Here is a 19,036-nt window from a genome sequence, read left to right as displayed (position 1 = left end):
TGTTCTCTACAGTTGAGTGAAACATACCCCAAATCTTAGAATAATGTAGCAGCATCCTACACTGAGTTGTGTTTCCCTCTGCAGTGCAATAACGCTCATGTCAATGGCTGGAATAACACATCAGTGAATTAAGAGGTTAACCTTGATACAGCCATGTCAACTTCCCTCTGCTGTGAAATTGCCTGTGGTGGAGAGAGAGTGTGTGTGTGTGTATCTGTGTGTGTGTGTTTGTGCGTGTACGTCTGTGTGTGTGAGTGACCCTTGACCAGGCTAAAACTATTCCTCTGCATCCTTCTCCTCATCACTTTCCACTCAGTTACCAACACCACGCCAGGTCTTTTCTCCGTCTCTACTGCTCAATGCAGTATGCCTGCGTCCCAAATGGCACCCTATGTCTGCCTCCTAAAGAGCACCATTTGGGATGCAGGCTATGAAAAGCCTATTTGGGTTGTCTTTCATAATCCTGACCCGAGGACGACCTGAGTGGTCGAAACCAAATAAATCGAATGGGAGCATAGAATGTATTGTGCCGTCTCTTTTCACCTGCTATGAATGTGTTATAACATCCAGCACCTGCTCATAGGCAATGGATGTGCGCATGTAATCTTTTCCAATTCCTCATTCCTTTTCCACCATGAAATGAAATATGCATATTGTTTTTGCATTCTATTCTGTCTGTTAGTCCACTCAGTTATGTGTCTGGTATACTACATTAAAACCAGCGTCATACTATCTACTGGCTATGGCAACTCATGGCTTTGCATTGCGACGGAAGAAGGCGTGGGTTTCTGAACCGCATGATGAGCGGGCTCAGACGCTATATCTCGCCTGTCAATCATTCACCCACGTAACACAGTGTAAGATACAGCGTGAGCTCCCCCCCCCCTCCATCCCTGCTCTCTTTACCCACATGTTTCCTATGGGGTTAAAGCACACGTTGGCAGACAGTGTGATTACCCCACCCTGTGTGAGTGGGATTACTCCATTGTTGGTGTTAACCCTTTCCACATGACTAACACACGTGGCTCGACGTGTCCCTCTATGTCGAGTTGACGCCTGCCTCGAGAGCACATTACAGTAATCCCGGATAGAACAGCTGTTTCTTCCCTGGTGCTGTCTGTCCAACTCTAACTGCATAGGCTGCTATTCCCTATAAAGTCCACTACCTTTGAGCGGGGCACGGTTTCCCAAAACCATTGTTACTAAAGTTCCACTTGAAAACCCACATTATTTACCGACTGCCTCAGACCACGCCTAGAACAGCTAAATGCGTCGTCATTTTATACACAGAAGATCTCCGCTAAACACAGAATTAAGATGTTGATCCGTTTATCCGTCTTTCTGTGACCGCTGATAAAATTCAGAAAGAAGTTGCCAATGTCTTCAAAATTGGTACAAATCAAAGATAAAAAGATGAATCCAGGTGAAAGTTATGATCCCCTATTGATGTCACTTGTTAAATCCACTTCAAATCAGTGTAAAGGAAGGCGAGGAGACAGGTTAAAGAAGGATATTTAGGCTTTGAGACAATTGAGACATGGATTGTGTATGTGTTCCATTCAGAGGGTGAATGGGCGAGACAAAAGATTTAAGTACCTTTGAATGGGGTATGGTAGTAGGTGCCAGGCGCACTGTTTTGAGTGTGTCAAGATCTGCAACACTGTTGGGTTTTCACGCTCAACAGTTTCCCATGTGTATCAAGAATGGTCCACCACCCAAAGGACATCCAGCCAACTTGACACAACAGTGGGAAGCATTGGAGTCAACATGGGCCAGCATCCCTGTGGAACGCTTTCGAACCCCTTGTAGAGTCCATGCCCCAACAAATTAAGGGTGTTCTGAGGGCAAAAGGGTGCGCAACTCAATAGTAGGAACATGTTCCAAAAAATGTTGTACAGTCATTGTATTTCAATCATATTGAAATCAATTTCATGTTATTTCAATTGAGTTTTAATTTGGCTAAATCTAGGCTGCAGTCTGAAAAGTCTGCCTCAATATATTTCATGGTGTGTAACAACATGTGCACAATGATGTGGCAAATCCTGATATTGTCATAGGGTAATGCTTACACACATTAGAATAACCCGCCTCAATATTTGTAGAGAGTGGGTATAATAATAAAATATAATAATATCTCTCTAGAATCTGATTAGTCATCCGTATTGTGGAATAATTATAAAGTTAAGGTTCGATTTAGGAGATGGCTGATCCGAGAGCAGCGCTGCTTTTCTTTCGATCAGCATCCACACTTAGTGAACGTTATCTCTGCGTGGTGTTTTGGGAAACGCATGTTACATTCGGACTTGTAGGAACGATGCATTGTTAAACACTCGGAAGCCTAAATTACATCACTGTTGGGAAACTGGGGCCCATAGGGCCCTGGTGAAAAGTAGTGCACTATAAATGGAATTGGATGTCATTTGGGACAGACCCATAGTGCCTTGATTCCCAGTTGGACTATGGCTGGTGACAGTATCACCATATCAGTTTGACCCCACGGTTAACCCCTGCCTAAGTCTGTCTGCATGTGTAATAGCGGAGTGTGGAGGGAGAGGATTAGAGGCCTAATCCAACCACTGTAGTTTTATCATCCTACTGCCACGGCTCTGTCTCCATTCATCACATACGATAGGGAGAATCACTAAATAATAAGAGAGGGGGAAATACACAAAACAAAGCTTGTCTTCTAAAATAGATACTGTATTGCAAGCCTCAGCAGGCAGCCACATTCAATGGGACTTTCTGATTTTGTAAAATATCAAGTGCAGAGTGCTGCAGAGCTTCCTAGGGCCAGATATTTGCAAATTGGTGACATTTGTGATGGAAAGTTTGTAATGCCAGTGGCATATTTGTTTTCACCAGTAGAAACAATACCGAACATAGAGATGACAAGAATAGGATGTATATCTGTAAAACATATCTATATTATCTAAAAGTAAACTACAAAGTAGGCCTACAGTACACAAAGAGTTTCAACACATAGATTCGACAAATTCAAATGATAATTGATGAGTTGCCATTTTAGAACACCAAGGTGTTAATCTAGCGTCACCTTTTCAACAGCAACATTTCCACAAATATTCTACCTGCCAGTCCAGTCATCAGGACCAGAAATGCCATCCACTTCATCATCAGACGACAGAAAAGCCTACGCACCCAAGCAACGCGAAGGAAGCCAGCATTAATTCAGCAACTATCCATGAGGCGCTAACTCTCTCTCCCTCTCTCTCATTCTCTCTCGTTCTGCCTTTCCACAGACAATTTCAATTTCACATTTAATACGTCTTACAAGCGGGACTTCCATTAAAGCCAAGTGCATGAATTAGAAGACACAGCACAAACATTACCATGTAATTTCATTCTTCATCCTTCATTCCAAAACAATCTAAAAATGCCACTGTATACGGTTATCTATTTAACTAAAGAGTAGTTTATGATTTTATGTCCCTCCCTCTCCACCTTGGAGGCCCGGCTCTGGTTTGATATACCGTCAATGGGGGAGCGAGTAAGAAATGGTCATGCCTTCCCCAATGAAATTAAAAACAAAAAGAGAAGAAATGGCCTGAGATGGGAGAATGGCCAGTGAGATTTAATTGGCCGCGTAATGGACATAGTGACAGAGGAAAGGGGCGGGGCTTGGGGGATAGGCAGGCTAACGGCTGTAAACAATCACTGAATGAGAGTACAGGCACCTGAGACAGATCTGATGCACTATTCTTCAGAGACGAGGGGCGGTATACTGTATCTTAAACACACGCACACACACACATGTGCACATGCACATACACGGTACACACATGCGTGCGCACGTATGGCATACTGTATGTGTACACACACACACGTCAATACAAAACCTATTGTAAACCAATACACCATGACCACTTGTCACCTTGTACTATCTGATATGTTCACAGAGAAAGTCATTAGTCGTAACGCAGGTCAATAGGACTAACCTAAGAGCTTCCTTCTGTACCCTTAATGCTCCACCATTATACCATCATTCTGGTCATGTGTGTTTGAGATAGGACTTTAATGTCATGGCCGTCTACTACAATGATAAAGTTCAAGGTTAAAGCAGTCCCATTGAACATCCTGTGGCCTTGTGCTGTATAGGGAGGCATCCCAAATAGCACCCTACTGCCTATGTAGTGAAAAGTTGTGCACTATATAGGTGATAGGGTGCCATTTGGGACGAAGCCCGCGAGTGCTATCTGTTAAGAGGAGGCTCTGGGTGGAGGACTGAGATGACACATTCATCAACAGCAGTAATGATGACCATTTAAATGTCAGCATGAACAGTACCCTACCACCGTGGTCGAAGAAAAATACAATTTCCAGGTAATACGTTATTGTGCATTACATAGTGCCAATGTTATAAAGTACTTAAGTAAAAACACTTTATAGTACTACTTAAGTCATTTTTCGGGATATCTTTACTTTTATATTTTTGACAACTTTTACTTTTACTTCACTACATTTCTAAAGAAAATAATGTGCTTTTTATTCCATGCATTTTCCCTGACAAGCAAAAGTACTGGTTACATTTTGAAAGCTTAACAGAACAGGAAAATGGTCCAATTCACACACTTATCAAGATAACATCCCTGGTCATCCTCAACAGCCCTGGTCATCCTAGAACATCCTCTACTGCCTCTGATCTGGCGGACTCACTAAACACATGCTTTGTTTGTAAATTATATGTCTGAGTGTTAGACTGGGCCCCTGGCTATCCGTAAATTAAAAATTTAAAAAACATTGTGCCGTCTGGTTTGCTTAACATAAGGAATTTGAAATTATTTATACTTTTACTTTTGATACTTAAGTAAATTTAAAACCAAATACTTTTAGACTTTTACTCAAGTAGTATTTTACTGGGTGACTTTCACTTTTATTTGAGTAATTTTCTGTTAAGGTATATTTACTTTTACTCAAGTATGACAATTGGGTACTTTTTCCACCACTGCATGGTACTAACATGGTGACAGGGAAATCATATAATTATTTATAGAGAATTGACTCTTGGTTATTTTGGAATTCATTCTAGCTAACTTGACAGTGCCAATAATGTTACCAAGAAATAACCAACTTAGAAAAAATTACTTCAAAGAATTACTAGAAAATACCAATGTGTTACTGAGTCATTTCACATTAAATACCAGAGAAATACGGGTAATACGGGTAAGAGTATAAAATAAAGTGTTACCCATTTCCACTATGGTTTGTTCTCTTAGCCGTAACCTCACCACAAAGGACTACTGCACATGCTCTCTACCTGTCCATGGATCCCCATCTCTCTACACCCACGTCCCCCTCACCCATCCCCCCAATTCTCTCCTTCATCAGGGTAAGGACAAAAGCGTTCCAGTACCTCCTCCCCAATAATAATAGCAGTGGTGTGAAGTACAAAAAATACCACTTAAGTAGTTTTTGGGGTATCTGTACTTTACTTGATTATTTATATTTTTTACAACTTTTATTTATACTCCACTACATTCCTAAAATAAATGATGTACTTTTTACTCCATACATTTTCCATGACAACCAAATGTACTCGTACTACATTTTGAATGCTTAACAGGACAGGAAAATTGTCCAATTCACACACTTATCAAGAGAACATCCCTGGTCATCCCTACTGCCTCTGATCTGGCGGACTCACTGAACACAAATCGTGCCGTCTGGTTTGCTTCATATAAGGAATTTGAAATGATTTATACTTTAACTTTTGATACTTTAGTATATTTTTGCAATTACATTTACTTTTGATACTTAAGTATATTTAAAACCAAATACTTTTAGACTTTTACTCAAGTAGTATTTTACTGGGTGGCTTTCACTTTTACTTGAGACATTTTCTTTTACTCAAGTATGACAATTGGGTACTTTTTCCACCACTGAGTAATAGCACCTCTGTGACGGGTGACTCTTCCTACAGTCTGTCGCTACGGCAGTGGCACCGATGGTGCAGAGTTGACGGTAGAGAGAGACACGACACACGCCGAATCCCAAGCAAATCATAATCTCAGCCTCTGCCCTTTTTTTCATTTAAATAATGCATTTCAAACGGCTCCTTCCTTTCCTTGGCAGAGGGAAAGTGTTGGAACAGCAGAAAAGTTTCCTAAGTGTCATTCAGCGGAGAGAGGGAGGGAAGGAGAGAAGGCACACCATGGTGACTTCTTCTTCTTCCCATCTTCCCCTTCCCTGGGCTGTCTCTTTGGGTTATCACCCCATGAGAAACCCCGTCAGCATGACCACTGAGGGTCTCTAGGTCAGCATCATTCCTCATTTGTCAACTTGCTGTCACAAGCCTGGTCTCACGAAAGCCTACGTCTCTTATGGATCAAACGTATTCTGGGTTCTCGGAGGACATACGTGGTTTGACTGACTTTGACCTTGACTTTCATTGGTCAGACGTTTTGACCCGTCCCGCTGTCCAGTTCGATCTTGCCCCATCTCGATCTTTTTCATTCTCTCACTTTTTTCCACTTCCACTCACTCACTCTCCTTCTGCTTGTGGTGCATGTGTCACCTGACCAACACTGTCTCACTCACTCAACATGAACTAAATCAGAGCTCGCTCTGTGTGGCCCACCTTGTGTAAGAGAGGCGTGACACCTACTGTGTTTGTCTGCTGCTCAGACCCCGACCTTGAGTGGTGGGAACAGGGGGCCCGACTGTCTGTCTGATTGATGGGGGAGAGAGAGCGAGTGAAGAGAGATGGAGTTAGCGGAAAAAGGGAAAGATGGGGGCACGTCTGACTTGGGCCATCCGTCTAACTGTTACCTTGAGCTGATGTGACCAGTCACACAGCCCCACACTGAGCTAGCTGTACCTAATCCAAACCATTGCATGCAGTCAGAAAGGTATGTGTGAGTGCGTGCGTGTGCTAGGAAACAGCAGCTAGTCTGCCCTGATAGCCCTGAGAGGCTGACTCTCTAGAATAGATCTTAACAACAGTACTGACATATCTTATCCAAACAGAGACACAGGACTTCTTATCACTGTAATATAGCGCGGGAGAAACACACTATAATTGAAGCCTCTATTACATCCCCATCTGCTGTTGCTATCTGTCTGTTGTGTTGTTGTTGTCAGCCGTGTGAGCTCGATGTTATCTCCAGAGTTTCTAACACTCCCCGCCCAGATGTCACACTGTCACCATCAGGGTGATGGACATCTGTCCCTGACACTGTCAGACACACATCTCACTGGGAGTGACGACTGAGAGGCGCTGGCTAAGGACACGGCCTCCCTCGCTTCTCCTTCCTCCCCAACACCTCCCTCCATGTCCCAACGACTGTCAGTCTGTCAGACCGATAGTCTGTTCCTCTGTCTGTCTGGGTGACCTCTCACAGTAGAGTGACCACACCAGACTAGTATGATCAGTGGTGTCAGTCCCCTCATTTGTCAGCGTCACACATTACATCCAAAACACATGCAGTATGTATAAACGCGCACACACACACTCACACACCGCACACTCAGTGTTGCCAACGGTCCCCACAGCCCAAAACAAGCCTAATATAGCACACTGGGTGGTTTCCCAGGACCAGTTTTGGATTTCTGTCACAAATAATTTGTCAATGTTACAACTTGATTATTTAAAATCGCTTCAGACAGCTTCTTAAGTACGAATAATTTGGTGGCACTTTTCTGACCTATGATGGAAGCTAAGTGATTACAAGCACGCCAGCCAGCGCTGTCTTCTGTAAATCTGATTTTGAAACGAGAAAGGGAACGTTAAATGATTTCCAGTTGGTTAGTATTCATCTTGAATGGCTACAATCACTATTTGGGAACTCGATAGATCATACTGCAACGTGGCGATAAAAGAAGAAAGGATTTTCCATTTGCAGTCGAGGATCATCTTGTGATAGCAAAAACGTAAAAACCATTAACTAACACAGACGCCACTGTGTTTGTCTGCGTTGTTGATGCGCTCCCTTGCGTGTAACATCTTGATGATAAGATCAATCAAATTATTAAAAGAAGCAATGGTGGATCTGTCTGCTCGTGGAGTGCTTGACAACAAATTAAATTAGTATGACCAAAATACTGTGTAGTTGTTTCGTCATCAGGACCCATGATACAAATCAAATCTGTGCCACACTTTTAATTTGAATGTTTCTTATTACGGGATAATTATAATTTCGAAATGTGCTCATGCAATGTTAATTTAAAGTGGCAGCGGTAGTAATTCATAGGGTCATTGACTGTTTTCCTCAAGGCATTGGGAGCATGTTATAAATCACCTTCCTGTTGGTTTCATTCAAAATAGTCTCCTATTCTTCCTTAGAGACAGCTTCCATCTCCCACTCATCTCTGTTCTAGAACATTCTGTGTCTCAAATGGCATCCTGTTCTGTTCCCTATACTGTACCAGGGGCATTCAAATGCGAGCCTAGTACTTCTGGTTTTCTGTTCTAACTGATAATTAACTGCACCCACCTTACGTACCAGGTCAAAATCAGTCCCTGATTAGAGGGGAAGAAAGAAAAATCAGCAGTGGAACTTTCAAATTAGAATTTGCCTGTCCTATTAGTTCACTACATCGGGCCCTGGTCAAAAGTAATGCACCATATCGGGAGTAGGGTACCATTTTACACATACAGTACCCCATGTCAACAAACCAGGGAAACTAGTAACTAGTCCTCTTAAAAAAAAACATTTTGTACATATTAGCTAATTCTGCATCTCCTGGTTAACCATATCTCCACTACGTCCATCATATTTCTACATCAAAGCGTATCTTCGCCTTTCCTCATTTGTTAGGAAATCCTAACAATTTTGCAGGTTACTCCGTAACGAAGAGGGCATGCACATTTTAAGATTTCACTTTGGATATGAGAAACTCTCATGCTGAGATCATTTGAATATTTCAAGGTAAGGACATCAAATGGCAAAATTCATATTCTCTAGATATCAAAGGAGTACATGAGAGCTAGCGAGAATAAGGATTCAGAGCTCCATAGACTTATTGCTATCTTTCCGGGACCCTTTTCTAACGAGCATCCTGTCATGTGCATTGTCACAAGCACTTCACATTGATAGAGCATAAACAGATGCCACATCCCCTTGGAGATGCAAGTTCATGATGACCTCCATTCTACAGGCGGATTCTCATGTAGACATCTAAGTTATTCCTCAATGCAGTTAAGATCAGGCCACATCAGGACAATAATCTAGTCACATAACAGTTTTCAAACAATGTTAAAAAAATAACATTGAGTTAATAAAGTTTGCTTTCTTGAGTAAGGCAGCTTCAAAATGCAGGTGTTTCAGCCTAGCTCAGTGCTTTCTGTGGTGGTGGGGCAGCTTTTTTTTTTTTTAAATGTATTTTTTTATTTCACCTTTATTTAACCAGGTAGGCTAGTTGAGAACACGTTCTCATTTGCAACTGCGACCTGGCCAAGATAAAGCATAGCAATTCGACACATACAACTGCGGAAAATACGAAGCGTAGGGGTTGGTAATGTTCTCTAGTTGCGCCGTAATTGCCTCAGTGTTCTGTCAATCATGGCGACACTACGTCACCGCAAAATCTACGGGTAGAGCTCAAAAATTCAAGCCCCTTGGGTGCTGCCATAGATTTACATTAGAAGTGCCCATCCAAGAAGGATTAAGATCATTGGCCAGAGATAAAATGATGTCAAATCAAGTTATATCTGCCGTAGCTTTGATTGGACTGATACTTTCAAAATCTTAGCTAGCAAGCTAGCAGTCATCATCATGAATCAAGTCGACAATCTACTGGCAAAATTATACATAAAACCTATCAGTGCTCATCGGCCATTGGACATCAACATTACACAACAAGTTGGAAATCTCAAATTCAACAATGAGTGGTTTGGAAGTAATCAGTGGTTAACTGCAAGCATTGCAAAGCAATCACGAGCCTGCTATTCAGTGGAGTGGGTGTGTGGTCCAAGCCTAGGTTTAAGGGTCTATTTTCCAAGCTTAAAAGGATAAACAGTCAACACCATGGGCCATAAAATGCTTAATAGATTGGCTATGCTGTCAATTCAGCATGACTTCTGCCACCTTCAAAACATCTGGAAACTCGGGAACTGGGAAATCTCAGACTCAGTGAGTTCAAGACAACTGGGAACGAGCTCCAACTGGGAAAATACATTTTGAACGCTCGTCCAACTCGTAATTCCAAGTCAGGAACTCAGGCCTCGTTCTCGAGCTCCGACTTGAAGATCACTGACGTCATGATTCAACCTTGTTGACTTTGATGACAAAGTTTAATGACAAAATTTGCCCAAGAAGGACCGCTGCGCCCCCTTACTGTTCAAGTGAGCACAGCACAACAAGGTGAGTCTAAAAATGTATTGTATGATGCTGCATAAATTATGCAATATGCTAGGGAGATTTGTACAGTTGAAGTCGGAAGTTTACATACACTTAGGTTGGAGTCATTAAAACTCATTTCTCAACCACTCCACAAATTTCTTGTTAACGAACTATAGTTTTGGCAAGTCAGTTAGGACATCTACTTTGCGCATGACACAAGTCATTTTTCCAACAATTGTTTACAGACAGATTATTTCACTTATAATTCACTGTATCACAATTCCAGTGGGTCATTCTAAAGTACGTTCATCTCTAGCAGACAGAACGCGTCTCCTTCCTGAGCAGTATGACGGCTGCGTGGTCCTATGGTGTTTATACTTGCGTACTATTGTTTGTACAGATGAACGGGCATTTGGAAATTGCTCCCAAGGATGAACCAGACTTGTGGAGGTCTACAATTTTTTTTCGGAGGACTTGGCTGATTTCTTTTGATTTTCCCATGATGTCAAGCAAAGAGGCACTGAGTTTGAAGGTAGGCCTTGAAATACATCCACAGGTACACCTCCAATTGACTAAAATGATGTCAATTAGCCTATCAGAAGCTTCTAAAGCCATGACATCATTTTCTGGAATTTTGTAAGCTGTTTAAAGGCACAGTCAACTTAGTGTATGTAAACTTCTGACCACCTGGAATTGTGATACAGTGAATTATAAGTTAAATTATCTGTCTGTAAACAATTGTTGGAAAAATGACTTGTGTCATGCACAAAGTAGATGTCCTAACCAACTTGCCAAAACTATAGTTTGTTAGCAAGACATTTGTGGAGTGGTTGAAAAACAAGTTTTAATGACTCCAACCTTAGTGTATGTAAACCTCCGACTTCAACTGTAGGTAAGTAAAGCCAGATACGCTCTGAGCTTCTACGTTCTGTAAGTGGTCCCTGTCGATTTCCCTGTGATAAGAATGTCATCCCGAAAGCACACAACCCCAGGTAAATCCTGTAAGACCTGGTCCATAATGCATTGGTCTATAGCGGGAGCACTTGATACTCATAAGGCAGTCTATTCATCTGGTATAAACCCTTCAACGTGTTTATAGTCAGGAAATGCTTTGACTCTTGATCTACCTCCACTTGCTGGTAGGCCTGTGTAAGGTCTAACTTTGTGAACGGTTTACCCCCGGCTAGAGTAGCAAACAAGTCCTGGGTCTTTGTTTAAGGGGTACTGGTCCACATCCACCCATGCATTTACACTCACCTTGTTATCATGACATATTCTGACACCCCCGTTTTGTCTTTGGAACGCAAACTATAGGTGCTGCCCATTCACTATTCTATGGGTGTGATCACGCCTTGTTTTTCTAGCTCTGTAAGCTGTTTGTCTACTGCCTCTCTGAGTGCATAAGGCACAGGTCTAGCCTTACAAACCTTTGGAACAGCTTTCTCTGACACTTGAATTTTTGGCTATAACTCCTTTTACCCAGTTCACCACTAAACACCTCAGCATATTTATCGCACAGCTGCGTAACTGGGTCTGACACATGGTTCACTATTGACCAATCTAATTTGAGGTGCTAAATCCAGTTTCTCCCCATTAGCGTAGGACCCTTCCCTTTTGACACTAGAGGTAGTGGTAACAGCTGAGCACCACATTTCACTTTAACCTCCAGCTGTACCATTAACTGAATTGGCTGAGCTGAGTAAGTTCTCAAAACAACATCACGTGGTTGCAGTTTATGCTTCGTACATCTGCTGTTGTACAGCTTCTCTGAGATAATAGACATGGCAGCCCCAGTATCTACCTCCATCTTTATCTTTCCCCCGTTATATCTCACCATGACCACGTACGGTTTCACACACTCACGATCAGTAAAAAGACCCAAGTCTTTTTCTGACTGGTGATTTCTGACTGTGCTGGAGCCTGCAGGCAATATCAGTTCGGCCTCCTCAACTTGATCTGTTGTCAAGTAGAGTGTCCCCGTCACTGGATTAGAGTGTGCTGTTTGAGAGCGTTGCTTAGAAAACACGCTGTTCCCCGCAGATACTCTCCCCCTGTAAGCCCTTTCAAGATGTCCAGTCTTCTGGCACGCTCTGCATTGGAACTCCTTGTAGTGGCAGGTCTGCTGTGAATGTCCTGTCCCCAAACAGAGAAGACAGGGCTTTGATGTCTCCCCCCTCTGGTCTGACATCCACTGTTTCTCCCTGGAGGATCCGGATCGATGCACCTCCCGTTTTGTGGTCAACTCATCGGTTCTTAACTGAACCGGTGTCTGCTGGAATTTCTGCATACTCTGGCCTGTGCACTCGAAGTTGTTGACAATGTCCAATACTTTTGCCCATGTTAAATTCTCCCCATATGCTGCGCTTAGCATCTTGCCCCGCAGTTCCTTACTAGTACAGCCCCAAACTCACATGTAGCCGCCAGCCCCTTTAGCGATGCTATATACTCAGCTAACGTCTCTCCTGTCAACTGTTCTGAAAAACATACCTCTTGCTCAACACGTTCTGTTTTGGTGCATAAAAGTCTCTCAGAGCTGAAATTAGCTCCTGGAAACTAGCCTCTTCCGGCTTCTTCGGAGCTACCAAATCTTTTAGCAGCATAAGCGTCTTTGAATCCATGACTGATAGAAAAAACGCTCTTCTTTGGTCGTCAGCTATCTCGTTGGCTTTCAAAAACTGCAAAAATCGCTCCTCATATGTGCTGAAGCTCTCGTTAGCCTCCTGGAAACACAAACCGGTCTCACTACTGAAAAGGGCCATGGCTCTCATTATCCCACACGCCTTTACCTCCCAGCTGACCAGCTACTTTACTAGTACAAGCTAACTTTTTAGCTCGTTCACTCGGTTGGTCATCAGTAGTCTGAGGATTTTGCCTCAGAATTCCGTTATCCTTGTCGCCAGTTGTTGCATCCTAAGACGCTGGGTTCTTTTACTGAAGACCCAGAAGCGTACTTATAATAAACGGAATAGATGTATTTAATGTTCTCCTTAACACATTACAGTCGACTACTCTCTACAGTGTCTTCAGCACAATTCTCCAATACATCATTGAACTTTAACCGCCCTTTCGTCTCGTAATCCAATCACTTCGATGCAAGAACGGAAACCCCATTGTCATTTGTTAATTCAAATAACTCAACCCCTGCATACAAATCCCATTGGCTATTTGCAACCATTTTAAATCTAAACTCATTCACACATAATATATTTCTCAATACACCACATAAACATACCTGCATTTGTCCAATAGAAACTCTCGTTTTCAACTGTTGGACTAATGATTACACTCAATATCAGCTACTCTAGATGCAGGCAAGAGTGTGCAAGGCGGTATTGAATGTCACTGTCTGTCCATGTGTCACTGTCTGTCACATCAAATTTGTCTCTCGGCCTGTGTGCATCTACGTTGTAAACTTTCATTCATAGGCTAGGTTGTAGCAACCTCATGATGGGTATAGTGTGGGTAAAACTTGAGTATCATGTAGTAGCCTAAACCTATCGCTGTTACATTTAACTGGGTGAACGGAATATGAATGACAGTCATCCAAAAGGCTGTAATAGAGGTAAGGCCATGCTCATGGGAATAAAAATCATCCTCCCTCATCTGAAACGGCACTGACTGCCACTGATCTCAAAATAATCCCTTTTAAATCCAGGCTGTAACAGAACAAAATGTGGAAAAAGGGTGTGAAAACTTTCTGAAGGCACTCTATGTTCTTAAAATAGGTTCTTAGTGAAAGTGGATTCCTATGTAGCAATCCTATTCCACAATGCAGATACGATGGAGGAGGAGAGCAAGTAGTCTAGTCATTTAGACTAGATACTAGATACCATGCCCATGTCTTGGCCATAAAGCCAACCAAACAGAGCTAACCAAAGGATTAAATAACGCAGGAAATTGGGTTGAATGTGTGTGTGTGTATTTGTCTACAAAGTGTGTTTGGAGAGCGGAGCACTGCTTAGGTTGAAAAACATGCCCACACCGACGTGTGGAGCTAACAGATGTTTAACAGTCCTTCCTGCTGTGTTAGAGCAACACACACACGCAGGCATGCAGGCACACACACACACAATACACACATACAGGCATCCTACACTACAAACTACACACATACACATACTGCACACGCACGCACACACACGAGCACACACATGTACACACACTGCTATACACACACATGCAGGCACACACACGCAGGCACACACACACACAAACACACACACACACAGGAAGCAAGGGGTAGTGTGCCATAGCAGCCCTTGCTACAATCAGTTCCCATCTGGCAGAAGAGCCTAATGCATTTCACGAGGCCCTCCTGTGACGAATGACTTCACAAATAAACTTGATTAAGTTAAAACATTCTCGGGCATCCTCTCCAAGCTAGAGAAATCTTGTCATCAATTTAATCCCCAAATCGGTATCCATCTTACACTATCTAACCGTAGAACAGAACATCGTTTCAGAGGTAATTTATTTTAGTTTTATAAATTCAACCTTGGTCCGAATATACAGTGCATTCGGAAAGTATTCAGACCCTGTGACTTTTTCCACATTTTGTTACGTTACAGCCTTATTCTAAAATGGATTAAATCAAACTTCACCGTAGGGATCGTGCCAGGTTTCCTCCAGATGTGACACTTGGCATTCAGGCCAAAGACTTCAATCTTGGTTTCATCAGACCAGAGAATCTTGTTTCTCATGGTCTGAGAGTCGTTAGGTGCCTTTGGGCTGTCATGTGCCTTTTACTGAGGAGTGGCTTATGTCTGGCCACTCTACCATAACGGCCTGATTGGTGGACTGCTGCAGAGATGGTTGTCCTTCTGGAAGGTTCTCCCATCTCCACAGAGGAACTCTCAAGCTTTGTCAGAGTGACCATTGAGTTTTTGGTCACCTCCCTGACCAAGGCCCTTCTCCCCCGATTGCTCAGTTTGGCCAGGCGGCCAGTACTAGGAAGTGTCTTTGTGGTTCAAAACTTCTTCCATTTAAGAATGATGAAGGCCACTGTGTTCTTGGGGACATTCAGTGCTGCATACATTTTTCGGTACCCTTCCCCAGATCTGTGCCAAGACACAATCCTGTCTCGGAGCTCTACGGACAATTCCTTCGACCTCATGGCTTGTTTTTTTTCTCTGACATGCACTGTCAACTGTGGGACCTAGACAGGAATGTGCCTTTCTAAATAATGTAAAATAATTTTAATTTACCACAGGTGGAATCCAATCAAGTTGTAGAAACATCTCAAGAATGATCAATGGAAACAGGATGCACCTAAGCTCAATTTCGAGTATCATAGCAAAGGGTCTGAAATAAGGTATTTCAGTATTTTTGTTTTTGCAGCAATGTCTAGAAGCCTGTTTTCGCTTTGTCATAATGGGGCGATATGTGTAGATTGATGAGACGTTTTTTATTTATTTAATCCATTTTAGAAGAAGGCTTTAACTTAACAAAATTTGGAAAAAGTCAAGGGGTCTGAATACTTTTCAAATGCACTGTACAAATTGATGAGGATTGAAAAGTAGCCGTCACTTGAGTTCCAGCTTTCCGAGTCTCCACCCATGGAAATGTCAAGTGCTCCCTGTGGTGGAAGTCTTGAAGTCTTATGAAGCCCGTAAGCAGACCACAGGCCATATCCTGACCCGTTATTACCACACCCTATGCGACCTGTGCAGTCCACTGATATCCAATCCTACTCTCCACTCCTCTCCACTCCTCTCTACTACTCCAATTGGAATCTGAATGTTTTCACTGAGGTCAAGGTCAGAATCCCACGTGGGATTAACAAACCAGTAACCCCCTTCTTGTTTGAATTCCTTATTATTAAATGGGGCTTCCAACAGCAGCCACACTTTAAATATCATAAGATTATTATTATTATTTTAATTTGTATTTATTTTTTACAAATCAGCTACTTTGACCACTTTCCCCAAAAAATCTATACAAAAGGTTAGGTATATCATCCCCTACTTCTCTGCTATTCAAATCAGAAACCAGAACATACATTTCTTCTACCAATCAAACGGTACAGCTGTTTTAGTAACTGCTTTAATTAAAGATGCAGTAAGACATGTCAGAAGCTACCAGATTCATTACTTACTGTACAAAGCAGCTGCAAATTCTAATAATACAACATCACATTTTGAAGTTCACTTTCCTTGCTTTATCAACAAAAAATACGTTTTGTGGGTCAGAGTGTAGTATTTATTTTGTTTCATAACACAAATGTAGCACTGGCTTTAGCCACGGAGAGAGCAGGCCTGCCCAGGAAAGTGCAGGGTTTGCCTAGCAAGACGTACCTCAGTGGGAGACATCTTCATTGAGCGACAAATCCCCATGATTTGAGAATCTGTTCGAACAAAACAGCTAGCACAATAAAAAATAGATTTCAGCTAACAGGGAGAAGTATCTAACAAAATAACTATTTTATGGCATTACACTATTTACATACAATACAAATCTGGGTACATTTGTGGACAAAATTCTTACTTACTCAACCTTTAAGGTAACTTCCCACTGTCATATACAGTGCATTCGGAAAGTATTCAGACCCCTTGACTTTTCCACATTTTGTTACGTTACAGCCTTTTTCTAAAACGGATGAAATTGTTTTTTCCCCTCATCAATTTACACACAATACCCCATAATGACAAAGCAAAAACAGGTTTTTATACATTTTTGCAAATGTGATACTGATGCCACGCACACATTTACACACATATTCTGCTGCTACTGTCTATTATCTATCCGGTTGCCTAGTCACTTTACCCCTACCTATATGTACCTAGCTACCTCATTTATCTCGTACACCTACACTCCGTACTGGTACTCACTGTATATAGCCATGTTATTTTGACTGTTTGTTATTCCTCATTCACTGTGATTTTATTCATATTTTTTTTATCTTCAACTGTATTATTAAAAAAGGACTAGTATGTAAGCATTTCACTACTAAGCCGAAACCACACAGAGAGACAGAGTAGAGAGCACCCACTAACATACACTGCATAGTGTATGTCAACTTTATTGCCATGAGATTCCATAATAAACCATTGTATTTGTTATGTTCACTATGTAGCCCTTATTGTTGTGCTCCTTTTGACTCACCTTATATGTCCTACGGGAGCCACCGTACCTGCCTCCTGTTATGTTGGCTCACTAACGTGAGGAGAATTGTAGCTAATACACCCTACCAGTTTATAAAGGGTTTAGCTAGTCTCACACTTTCTACATAAGAGTGTTCTCTCTTGAACTGAGTTCCTAGAGTTCCCCACCTGCCTTGGCTATATGCCTGTGCTCGAAATAAACAAATGGTAGGCATAAAATTTATGGATTTTTTCAAACATGTATTATTGGCACTGGCAGCAAACTTAACACTAAATAAACACGTTTTAACTATTCATGTCACAATTCCAGACGTAACAATGCATAAACAGTCTATTTTCTGGAAATGTATCTGCTCACTTTACCAGCATTGCTTCACGTAGACGCAAGAAAAATAGACTTGCTTTCTAATTTGAAGCGCATGACGCCGTTGACGCCGTCTCCTTTCTCTCATTCAGTACCAGGCATTCTAATTCCAGCATGTACACGCTCGTTCATGCAAGCAAAAAAAAAAAAGGCCGTTGTCAGGGAAATGACCGGACCAAGGTGCAGCGTCGTAAGCGTACATTTATTTTAAATGTCAACAACAACAAAAAACAACCGTGAAGCTGACTAGGGCTATACAGGCCACTAACACAGACAACTACCCACAACTAAGGTGTAAAAACAGGCTGCCTAAGTATGATTCCCAATCAGAGACAACGATAGACAGCAGTCCCTGATTGAGAACCATACCCGGCCAAAACATAGAAACAGAAAACATAGAAATAAAGAAACTAGAATGCCCACCCTAGTCACACCCTGGCCTAACCAAAATAGAGAATAAAAGCCTTTCTATGGCCAGGGCGTGACAGTTGTTTACAAAGCATGTAACAAATAACATTTGATTTGATTTCAGGCAGTCTTTTCAAATAGCTCTTACACTTAAAGGGCATTATCATAATTTTCAAAATTTCACAGTATTATTCCAACCTCATACCGTGGAAATATACCCACAGTGGCCAGTTTACACCACCCCGTTCATGAAAATGGTTTGCTCCTACAGACAGTGAGTCACATAGCCGTGGCTCGCTATACAAAGTAGGCAGACAGGCATCGAGGCATTCAGTTTATAGCTCGATTGAACGTTAGAATGGGCAAAACGAGTGACCTAAGCAACTTTGAGCGTGGTATGATCGTCGGTGCCAGGCTCGCCGGTTCCAGTATCTCAGAAAAAGCCGGCCTCCTGGGCTTTTCACGCACAACGTCTAGGGTTTACCGAGAATGGTGCAACAAACAAAAAACATCCAGTCAGCGGCAGTCCTGTGGACAAAAACAGCTTGTTGATGAAAGGTCGAAGGAAAATGGCAAGAACCGTGCAAGCTAACAGGCAAGCAAATAATGGGGCAGTAGAACAGTGTTGTGCAGAACGGCACCTCGGAACGCACAACTCGTCAGTCCTTGTCACGGATGGGCTATTGCAGCAGACGACCACACTGCGTTCCACTCCTATCAGCTAAAAACAAGAAGAAGCGACTCGTGGGCACGCGATCACCAACACTGGACAATTGAGGAGCAGGAAAACTGGTTAGACGAATTCCGGTTCCTGATGCGTCATGTTGATGGTAGAGTCAGGATTTGGCGTAAGTAGCATGAGTCCATCG

General features: G+C 42.3%; 1 protein-coding gene across 2 annotated transcripts in view; it reads right to left on the bottom strand.

Annotated features, from left to right (window-relative positions):
* Positions 1-19,036, bottom strand: part of LOC111957531 (glutamate receptor ionotropic, delta-2) — a 705,651-nt gene that overhangs the window by 672,718 nt on the left and 13,897 nt on the right. The gene's annotated exons all lie outside the window — the stretch shown is intronic.

This window comes from Salvelinus sp. IW2-2015, linkage group LG33 (assembly GCF_002910315.2).
Source record: "Salvelinus sp. IW2-2015 linkage group LG33, ASM291031v2, whole genome shotgun sequence".
Lineage (NCBI taxonomy): Eukaryota > Metazoa > Chordata > Actinopteri > Salmoniformes > Salmonidae > Salvelinus > Salvelinus sp. IW2-2015.
This window is presented reverse-complemented; position numbering and strand designations above follow the sequence as displayed.